At 25.3% G+C, this 11,731-nt stretch overlaps 1 long non-coding RNA gene across 1 annotated transcript; it reads left to right on the top strand.

Annotated features, from left to right (window-relative positions):
* Positions 1–5,540: 5,540 nt before the first annotated feature.
* Positions 5,541–9,326, top strand: LOC127284331 (uncharacterized). Its single transcript, XR_007843467.1, has 2 exons — positions 5,541–5,651; positions 9,090–9,326. It is a non-coding gene; the product is annotated as an uncharacterized LOC127284331 (long non-coding RNA).
* The last annotated feature ends 2,405 nt before the right edge of the window (positions 9,327–11,731 follow it).

Here is an 11,731-nt window from a genome sequence, read left to right as displayed (position 1 = left end):
AATTCTCATAATGCTCATTTGTCATAATTCTTATTAGTCATAACTGTTATTTGTCATAATTACTGATTGACATAATGTTAACTTTTTATAATAAGCACTTGACATAATGTTTATTTCGCATAATTTAAGTTTGACATAATGTTCATTAGACATAATTTTAATTTGACATAATGTTCATTGTTCATAATTTTTATTTGTCATAATTATCATGCAGTATAAAATGTACTTGATATAATGTTCATTTGTCATAACTATTTTATGACATAATGTTTATTTGTAATAATTTTTAATTGGTATAACACTAAATTAGTATAATGTATATTTGACATACTGTTCATTTGTCATAATTTTCATTTGACATAATTCCCATTTGTCATAACTTTATGTGTCAACGATTTTTTGCTGTATCATCCCATCCTTGGTTTTTTAATTAGTAGTTTGTATATGTTGGTAAAGTAGATTAGGTGGCGCTGTCTAATATTTCTGAAATTAATTCTATCTTGCTTTTAAATATGAAAAATTACTTTTTTTTCCAAGTTACAATTTTAATATTGTACAATTCAATTACATTTTTTTTAAAATAATATGACAATTCATATTAATAATGATGACATTAAAAAATTGTACAATATTAAAATTGTAATTTTCATATTTAAAAGCAAGATAGAATTAATTTCAGAAATATTAGACAGCGCCACCTAATCTACTTTACCAACATATACAAACTACTAATTAAAAAACCAAGGATGGAATGATACAGCAAAAAATCGTTGACACATAAAGTTATGACAAATGGGAATTATGTCAAATGAAAATTATGACAAATGAACAGTATGTCAAATATACATTATACTAATTTAGTGTTATACCAATTAAAAATTATTACAAATAAACATTATGTCATAAAATAGTTATGACAAATGAACATTATATCAAGTACATTTTATACTGCATGATAATTATGACAAATAAAAATTATGAACAATGAACATTATGTCAAATTAAAATTATGTCTAATGAACATTATGTCAAACTTAAATTATGCGAAATAAACATTATGTCAAGTGCTTATTATAAAAAGTTAACATTATGTCAATCAGTAATTATGACAAATAACAGTTATGACTAATAAGAATTATGACAAATGAGCATTATGAGAATTGTAAATTATGACAAATTAACATTATATCCAATAACAATTATGTTAAATTGAATTTATGCCAATTAAGAATTATTATAAATGAAAATTATATTAAACAATCGATGTGACGAATAAACATTATATCAAATATATTTTATACTAAATGATAATTATGCCAAATAAAAATTATGACAAATGAAAGTTATGACTAATAAGAATTATGACAAATGAGCATTTTGTGAAATGCAAATTATGACAAATGAACATTATGTCAAATACACATTATACTAAATAAGCGTTATGTCAATTGCTGATTATTAATAATAAACATTATATCAAACAGTGATTATTACAAATGACAGTTATGATTATTAAGAATTATGAAAAATGAGCATTATGTCCAATAGTCATTATGTTAAATTAGCGTTATACCAGTTAAGAATTATTACCAATAAATATTATGTCAAAAAGTAGTTATGACGAATGAACATTATATCAAATACATTTTATGATGAATGATAATTATGCCAAATTAAAATTATGATCAATGAAAATTATGTCAAATAAAGATTATGACAAATGTATATTATGCCAAATAAAAATTTTGACAATTGAAAGTTATACCGAATATAACTTATACTAAATAAACATTCTGTCAAATGCGAATTATGCTGAATAATTAGTATGTCAATTAAAATTTATGCTAAAGTAAAATTATGACCAAAAAAATTATGACAAATATTGGTTATGTCAACTGGTTTTATGTCAAATGAATATTATGACATTTGAGATTTGGGGAAAATTACGGCACCACTCTATTTAGCAGAAGTCTTATAAAGCATTTTTTCGAATACTCTTTTTAAATTTTAAATTAATATAATTTCAATTTAATGAAATTTATGTCTATAAAAATTGTCAAAAAAAGAATTAAGTAGAATTTTTCTCAAATGAGAATTCTGTTATATTAATATTTTAATAAATCAAAATTTACTAAAATAACAATTCTGTTAAAAAAATTTGTCTTTATGCATTATTTCTAGAAATAAATTCCGTTAAATTAAATTGTATTAATTTGAAATTCGATGTACTAGAAAATCTGCTTTATATAGACGTAATTTTACTAAATAAAAATTTGATAATGTTAGATTTCACGCTGTAAAAATTCTTTTAAATTAAATGTTGAGAATATTTATACGTCTCCAATTAGTTTATTTATTTCACTTAAATATTTTATTTTTTACGAAACAGTATTTATTTGGTTCCAATACATATAAAATTAGTTGATTATTTATTTATTAAGCTTCAGCCTTTCGGTCCAGAATTAAGTGGACTTGGTTTGGTAAATGATTTAATTGTATCAAAATAAATTTTATTCGATCAAAATAAAAAATTTTTAGTGGAAAAATCAATGAAATGTCTCGGAAATGTAAGGGAATTTTTTTTCTAGAAGTTGTTAGACACCCTGTAATTGAATAAACATGATATTATGCAAATTACTAATCATTATTTTTGAACAGATTGTATGAATTTAATTATGATTGTTAAAGGAAATATTTAAAAATTAATTCTTTTTATATTTCAAAATTTATAATTTGTACAGCAGATTTAATTGTTAAAAAAATAATTTGCATAACCTATGATGTAGTTAATATTAAAGGAAAGAAGAATTTCTGTTATTTTTGTAGTATAGTTGTAATTGTAGTAGTTTGAAATGTGCGAATTATTATTACTGCAGAATTTTTGTTACATTCGACGCCTTCCGTTGATAAGATGCTCGTTCATTTGTCAGAATAAAATGCCAACTCGAGCTCAGTTCAATATGAAGCTAGTTCAATTGTCAAAATAATAAAAGGCTGACTCAGTTTCCGTATAATATAATCCTATCTCGCATTAAATTCGAATTCAAGTTTTCGTAAATTAAAAAAGAAGTTTAAGTCGATAAGAATATTAATTCATACTTTTTAATGATTAATTAGTGATTAATAATTATTAATAAAATAAGAAATAGAATAAAAAACAAATAATAAAATAAATGAAAATAAAAAATATTATTAAACAAGTGCGAGTTACACTCGCACTGAAATCGAGGGTTCCGTACTCGAAGCGAACTTATTTGGTATAAAAACAAATGTTTAAAAAATATGTGTTGTATGTTAAATAATATATGTGATACAAAAAGAAACAATTTAAAAAAAATTTTGAGAAAATTGTTTCTCCTTTGGTATAAAAACAAAAAAAAAATTAAATATGTGTTGTATTTCAAATAATATAAGTGATACAAAAAGGAACAATTTTGTAAAATTTAAGAAAATTGTTCTTCTTCGTATCACTTATATTATTTGAAATACAACACATATTTAAATTTTTTTTGTTTTTATACCAAAGGAGAAACAATTTTCTCAAATTTTTTTTTAAATTGTTTCTTTTTGTATCACATATATACAACACATATTTTTTAAACATTTGTTTTTATACCAAATAAGTTCGCTTCGAGTACGGAACCCTCGATTTCAGTGCGAGTGTAACTCGCACTTGTCCGATTTTTTTCGTTTTTTGCGGAAAAATACAATTTTTATTAAATTTATCATTTTTCTTCAAAAATTTGATAAAAATTGATCATCAACTCCAATCGCGCTTACATTTTTTCCCTGTATTTTTCACGCAAAAATACAGTTTTGCAGCAAATATGAACAGTTTGGGTTGAATATTATGTGCGCTAGGGAGAATAAATCATTTTTTTCGAAATTTTTGATTTTTACTTGACAACGCTATGTAAATTGATCCGAATCAAGTTCCCTATATTTTTCCTGTAATTTTCACGTAAAAATACGTAAGTGTACCAAATTTGAGCTCTTTATGTCAAAAGATGTGGCCGCTAGGGGGGGGGGTACATAGTCATTTTTAGGTATTTTTCGTAAAAATTCATGGTTTTTCCTTGACAACGCTATGATAATCAATTCCTATCAGGTTCCCTATATTTTTCCTGTAATCTGCACGCAAAAATACATATGTGTTCCAAATTTCAGCTTTCCAGATAAATTCGTGTGGCCGCTAGGGGGGGTACACGATTTCAAAAAAACCGATATTAATAGGGTTCCGAACCGAGTACGGAACCCTAAAAAGAAAAAAATTAATTTAGCCTTGAATTATTTATTACTAATATTATTTTTTTTATTAATTTTTTAAATAATTATTAATTAATGATTAACAAAATCAAAAAATTATAATAAAAAAAATAATATTAGTAATAAATAATTCAAGGCTAAATTAATTTTTTTCTTTTTTAATAATTTTTTTTATTTTCATTTATTTTATTATTTCATAGGTATAGGTGTAAATATTACAAGTTTCATGTCAAGTCAATGTATATAATATGAATTTTGCTTAATTAGAAACTTTTCGATCACATCACGTTGATCATCTTCAGTAACACTAAAATATTAAACAATCGATTAGTTGTTATTATTGTGAACTTAAAATTATTCCTGCAATATTGCATTACAAACTTACAAAAAATATGGGAAATATTGCACGATGGTGATATTATGTTATATAAAAAAGTATAAAAAAGTAGAGAAAAAATATAATAAAAGTGTCAAGCGTACACACAGCAGACGTCACTAAAGGAGTTTATAAACACATTGATTATGGTGGGGGAACATCATCTTGATAAAGGAAGTTTTGATCCAAAACAACTACCCTATGGAATTTATTAATAGACACATGCACAAAAGATTAAATAGAATTTTTAACTATAACGGACTAAATAATCAAGTTAAAAACACTTTTCAATTCGATAAAATAGTAGTTTTACCATATGTTCATGAATTGCATAAGAAATTAAGTATAATTTGTAAAAAACACGATCTAACACCAGTTTTGCAAACAGAAAAAAATAATGTTGACATCTTCCGATCTATGAAGGATCCGACACCGCTTCTCGACAAATCGAATGTCATATATGAAATACCATGTTGTAGTTGTGATGGTGTATATATTGGTCAAACTGATAGAAAATTAAAAAAGAGAATTTATGAACACAAAAGGGATTGTGCTAAAGATACACATGTAACAGCGCTGGTTCGCCACTCCCATGATTTAGATCACCCGTTCAACTTTAATAATACAAAAATTTTAGATTCAGAATTAAATTGGTATAAAAGAAATTTTCTAGAAATGTTTTATATCATGAGAAACTCTAATTCCATTAATATTAAAACAGACACGCAATTTTTGAATAGATCTTATAAGAATTTCATTATTAATACTAGAATACATTAACTTATAACATAAAAATAAAAACAAACCAACGAACTGTGATCTGTACTTTAAGTCTACGTAAACTATGTATAACACTTTAGCTCCCCCACCATAATCAATGTGTTTATAAACTCCTTTAGTGACGTCTGCTGTGTGTACGCTTGACACTTTTATTATATTTTTTCTCTACTTTTTTATACTTTTTTATATAACATAATGTCACCATCGTGCAATATTTCCCATATTTTTTGTAAGTTTGTAATGCAATATTGCAGGAATAATTTTTAAGTTCACAATAACAAAATACATATTTTATACATTGACTTGACATGAAACTTGTAATATTTACACCTATACCTATGATATACTCAGCCACAAGTCGAAACTAAAACTAACATCTAATTACAATTATTTTATTATTTGTTTACAGTGGAACCTCGATTATCCGAACTAATCTAGGCAAGGCTGTGTTCGGATAATCGAAAATTCGGATAGTAGAGATTTTAATTTTTTTTTATAATTAAAGTAAAAAAATGTACAGTTGAACTATATATTTAACTTAATACATATGTTTTCAAATATACATAAGTATATACATATATGTAAATATATATTAATTAATAATATATTAAAAACTCAGAAAATTCGGAAATTTTTAAGATTTTTTTGGCATAAATTTGGTTATTTTGCTTTGAAAGATATAGCATCTATTCGTTTTTTAGATGCCAAATCACGCATTCTTCTCAGAAATGAATGAATGATAAAATAAATAGAGAAAATAAAATTTAAAATTCGGGAGTCCAAAAAATAGTTCGGATAATAGAAGTTCGGATAAAATGTTTTTCGGTTCGGATAATAGAGGGTTCGGATAATAGATGTTCGGATAATCGAGGTTCCACTGTATTTATTTATTATAATTTTTTATTAATTTTTTGATTTTGCTAATCATTAATTAATAATTAATTTTTTTGATTTTGTTAATCATTAATTAATAATTAATTTAAAAAATTAATAAAAAAATTATAATAAAAAAATAATATTAGTAATAAATAATTCAAGGCTAAATTAATTTTTTTCAATTTAAAATAATATTTTTTATTTTCATTTATTTTATGATTTGTTTTTTATTCTATTTCTTATTTTATTAATAATTATTAATCATTAAAAAGTATGAATTAATATTCTTATCGACTTAAACTTCTTTTTTAATTTACGAAAACTTGAATTTGAATTTAATGCGAGATAGGATTATATTATACGGAAACTGAGTTAGCCTTTTATTATTTTGACAATTGAACTAGCTTCATATTGAACTTAGCTCGAGTTGGCATTTTATTATTCTGACAAATGAACGGGCATCTTATCAACGGGAAGCATCGATTTTGCTTTTTCAAAATTAAATAATATAACCAAAATATATGTAGATATAATTTTATAAATTGTGAAATAAAATTTTTCTTGTTCTGATAAAAGTACAAGTACTATAATAATAATAATAATTCGAGTTTTAAAAAAGACATCAAAAAATATATGATAGAAATTAACTCCCATTTTTAACAAAAAAAAATTAAGAAAAAATTTTTTTTTTAAAATTTGAGAAAAATTGAATTTTTTAAAAATTCAAAATTTGAATAATTTTTGAATTTTTGGGCGGATAAGTCTGTCCGACGAACTCAGGCTTCATTTTTACATGTTGAAAGAGTATACCAAATTTCAAAGCGATTCGTTAAGATTTGTTCAAGTTATCGTGGGGACAAAAAAGTGTCTACAGACAGACTACAGACGACAGACGACAGACGACAGACGACAGACAGACGGACAGGTTTTCAAAACCTATTTTTTTGGCATCAGGAGGTCTCAAAACGTGGAGATTTACATGAATTAGAAGTTGGTCAAAATCAACCAAAACGAATACTTTCTCATTTATGATGAGAATGTAAAAATGGACTTAAACCAATTTAAAATTTTTTCGTTTCTAATAAAACATCATGTAAATTTTTTTCTGTTATTAAACATGTTATGTCATATGTTATAAAAATTTTTAGAATTGTATAAATTTACAATATTTGTTATGTTGAAAAAATTAACTGTCATTTTAAAAGACAGATTAGCCAATATATAAACAGCAAGGTTTTTTATTTTAAATATTTTTTTTATTATAAATTTTAAGTGTAAATGTTTAATGTGATATTTTTTTTATATGTAATTCTAGTGGCAGTTGATCTCAGAAGAGTTTTTTTATTCGAATGGGTTGAAGATTTTTTTTTATTGAGATGTAGCTTAAATTTTTTTTTTAGCATGATGTAAGGTCTTCTGATATCTGTACTGCATAATAATATTTGTGATATATCTAATCTTGGATTTTAAAAGAATAAAGCTTTAAAATTATTCTTATATTAACGTGCTTAACATAAATTTGTGATGGCGCCGCGCGTTAAAAAATCGTGTAAGTTTCCAAATTGTGATTCAAAGTGTTATTCAGAGCTTGATGAAAATATTCAAAATATATTTCATAGATTTCCACAAAACGAAGCATGCTGCAGAAAGTGGCAAACTGCTTGGTAAATTGATTTCGAAATAATTTGTGATGATTTTAATGTTTGCGAAAAACACTTTTTAGATGAGGACTACGCGAATCCGCAAACAAAAAAATTAATGTACAATGCCGAGCCGCGTTCATTTCAAGAATCAATTATTATTAATGCACAAGAAACACCAATTGAAGTCACACAATCTTTTGGTACCACTGTTCAAGCTACTTCTGAGTCGAGTAACGTTTAAATATCTATGAAAATAATGAAATATTTCCAAATCTTCTAAATGATGATAGTCAAATGATAAATATTAATGTTCCAATTGTTGATAATAATGGTTAAACTTCAACAGATGTGCCCCATTTTAACGAATTAAATAATTCAGAAGATAGCTCTACTTTTCAAAATGAACCAACCCCAATTAGTAAAGAAATGCTTAAGGAAGTATCAGATATTTTAACAGAACCAATTATCTTAGAATAATCTTTGTATTCATGCCTTCCTTCATTCATTCACATTTTCTTAGCACTTGAAATTTCTCGTTATTATTAGATTATATATACATATATATCTTTGCTTTGATAATGAGGGTTCTCGAGGGTTTCTACCTGCAATTTGTTTCGTCAAAAACAGCCTTCGGTTGAGGGTTTATTTTCTATTATTGTTTATATAAGATGGTCGATGATCGCTTAATTACTGTCCTGTAAGGGGAAGTGGTGTCCCTCATCTTACCAGCCGCGCCCGACCTATAACCATATTGGACAATCAAAATCAAGAAGAAAATCTTTAGTGCTAGCACCTTTGGGTTAAATTGGTTTAAAACACATCGTATAGGTTTATTGTACCAAAATTATAAAACTTTTGAATATTAACATTTATATTTGGAACAACATATTCTCGTAATCGTGAAATTCTGAGAAATATGTCAAAATAAATAAAAAAAATTTAAAGAAAATTACCGGAAAATTATTTTATTTAAACATATATAAATATTTAAATAATCGTGAAGGGAACCCTAGGTAAGCGAGTGTAACTCGCACTTGACAAATTTTTTTGGAATTTCTCTTTAGTTATTCGATTGAAAATTGTTAAAACTTAACGTATGGGTTACAGAATTTTTAATAATTTCAATCAATTTTATTATTTTTGAACAGATTACCGAGAAAGCGTCATTAGTCCTTTTTGAGAGAATCACCCAAATAAATTTTCTAAAGCAGGAAACTAAAATGGAAGATTTGTTTTGAAAAGTGACTTTAGCAGGAGCTTGAAATTTGAAGAAGGTTACCATGTCGAACATAAAAGAGTATTTTATTTTAAGTAATAAAGATTTTTAAATTATTGAATATGTAAATGAAATTCTAAATTATATGCATATGTATAAATTTTAAAAATGATTGAGAAAAGATACAAATTATTTTTTCATTATGCAAAGTACTTTGTATTTACAAATGCGTCATTTAATTTTTCCAATTAAAGAATTGAGGAGGGATTTACATGTTGATATAAATTCAGTATGTACAACAGAAAATAATGAGAAAATAATTTCGGGTCTTATTGTCTTATTTTGATCCCATGACCCATGATCCTACAATATTTCCTTATGGTGATCCTGGATGGACTGTTAACCTTAAGTATACTCAAGGTACTTGTAATTTTATTCATTTACAATTTTATATGTATCGTCTTTCATAGAGAAGAAAAAAGCGGGGATTGCCACATATGCGTTTAATTATATTTTTACGTGCACAAATTTGCGATTCAAAAACTTTAAATAAAATGATATGTGCTGAAATCACAGACGAAATGAAGAATCGAGTACTTTTTAACATTATAAAGCGATTTTAAGTTCTTGGGCCTTGTGGTAAACAAAATAGGAATTCACTGTTTTCAATCCTATAAATAAATAAAGGCTTTATTTTCAAATTTAACAGCTTCTAATTTAAAGTTTTTCGTTTCCTTTTAAAAAATAACAAAAAAAAATAGTTTAGTTCTTTAAATTCAGTATTTTATTACTTATTGTGATTCAAAATACCAAAAAGTATTTATAAGTTTTGTTATATACCTTCCATTTAAAGTAAACCAAAGAAGCAAATACGTTCTTTAAAAGTAAAATATATTTATGAAATTTTAGTAGAATAACCAGGTACACCTACTTACTTACTTTTTTAAAAGTTTTTTACCGTTTTTACTCAAAGACATTTTGAAAAATTATTCAAAATTAAATTTTAACTTTTAATTTAATGATATTAAATTTTTACTTTTTTGAAATAAAATATTTTCTAAACTTCTCTGACCGTTAGACACTCTATTAGTATTATAATTTTTAACTTATATTTATAAACGTAAAAGTCAATCAATTTACAATTATTTTTTAAATATTCATAAAGATTATGTTCACTGGGTATTTTACGGCTTCCGAATTTCAATTTTCTTGTTTGATTATAAGTATAAAATGTACATAGTATTTTTATAACTTGTGATCCAATACATTATACATTTCATACATTTTCTGTATCCACATCTTTTTTTATATAAAAGAGAATTCCTGAATGATGTGCATGTGTACAATTATTTTAAATGCGTGTAATACATAGATAAAAATTATTATTGTTGAGAGGCACATGAAAATAAGCACTAAAAATCTATAAACTTGACAAAATTAAAAAAAACAGATTGTTCTTTCACAAAAATTAAATTTTAACGATTTAATATTTGGTAGAATTTTTATTCAACTTTTTTTCACAATACACAATTTTTATTAATCCAACCAACCGTTTTAAAGAATTTTTATTTTATTAATTTTTCATGTATGCCAAATTTTAATTTGTAAAATTATGCATTCAAAGGGGTTGTTACTATTTTACTGCTATTAGTAATCAAATCTTTTAATAGTATAATAGCTTAGAATAGAAAATTTAATTATTAAATTGCAAAATAATAAGCATTAATTTCAATTTCAATTTCATTTATTAACGGGACATGCCCTTTCGTACAAAAGTACTCCTAAATTCTAAAAGTTACGTAAGTAACAATACAAAATATAAAATATTAACTAAATCTAGGTAGGCGCTATAATGGTTAAAGTTCAGTATAAGTTTATACAGTAAAGAATAACATAAATCTAATTACATTATTATCAAAGGAGAAGATTAATTTTTGATAAATTGAATCTGCTTTACCATTATATCAATTAATATCAAAAATAATTGTTATTGTTCAATAATACTGATTTTCTATAAATCACAATGTCTACATTTAGTTCTGTATGTATTTCCTTAAATCATTTTCATAGATAGAAATAAAGTAAGTTTATTTCAAGGAAGGGACACAACCTTGGGCACCAAGTGGGGAAATCACTACAGATTCTCCTTACACGCATCTATTTGGACTGTAAGAGTGGATGTGCGATTTCTAGGGGGGATTTTAATTATGGTAGGGATTCCACGCCGGTAGACCATTGACACATTCATTTCTCCGTCTAATCGACGGGTCTCTAGTTCCTCCCTCACTCTCTTAATCTCCTCCCTCTGCATAACCGTCCTGTCATTCGACATCCAAAGATCTTCCAACTCCCTTGAACGTGTTGAGTCTCTTTTGACACTTACAAATTTTTTTAGAATTACTTGTGCCTTCTCTTCCGTCTCACATACAATCTTAACAGGGCGAGGCTTACGAGAAACCTGCGCATTAGAACCAATTCTAAATGTGCGTATATTTTCAAGATCATCTGTTTGAATGAATTTTTTTAATTTAGTCGTAACCACAGATTTCAAAGAACAACTATTATTTGACGAAG

Source organism: Leptopilina boulardi, unplaced genomic scaffold (genome assembly GCF_019393585.1).
Source record: "Leptopilina boulardi isolate dan_hultmark-lab unplaced genomic scaffold, ZJU_Lbou_2.1 LbouV2_324, whole genome shotgun sequence".
Classification (NCBI taxonomy): Eukaryota; Metazoa; Arthropoda; class Insecta; order Hymenoptera; family Figitidae; genus Leptopilina; species Leptopilina boulardi.
The sequence above is the reverse complement of the archived record's forward strand: the minus strand, read 5'-3'. Positions and strand labels throughout refer to the sequence as shown.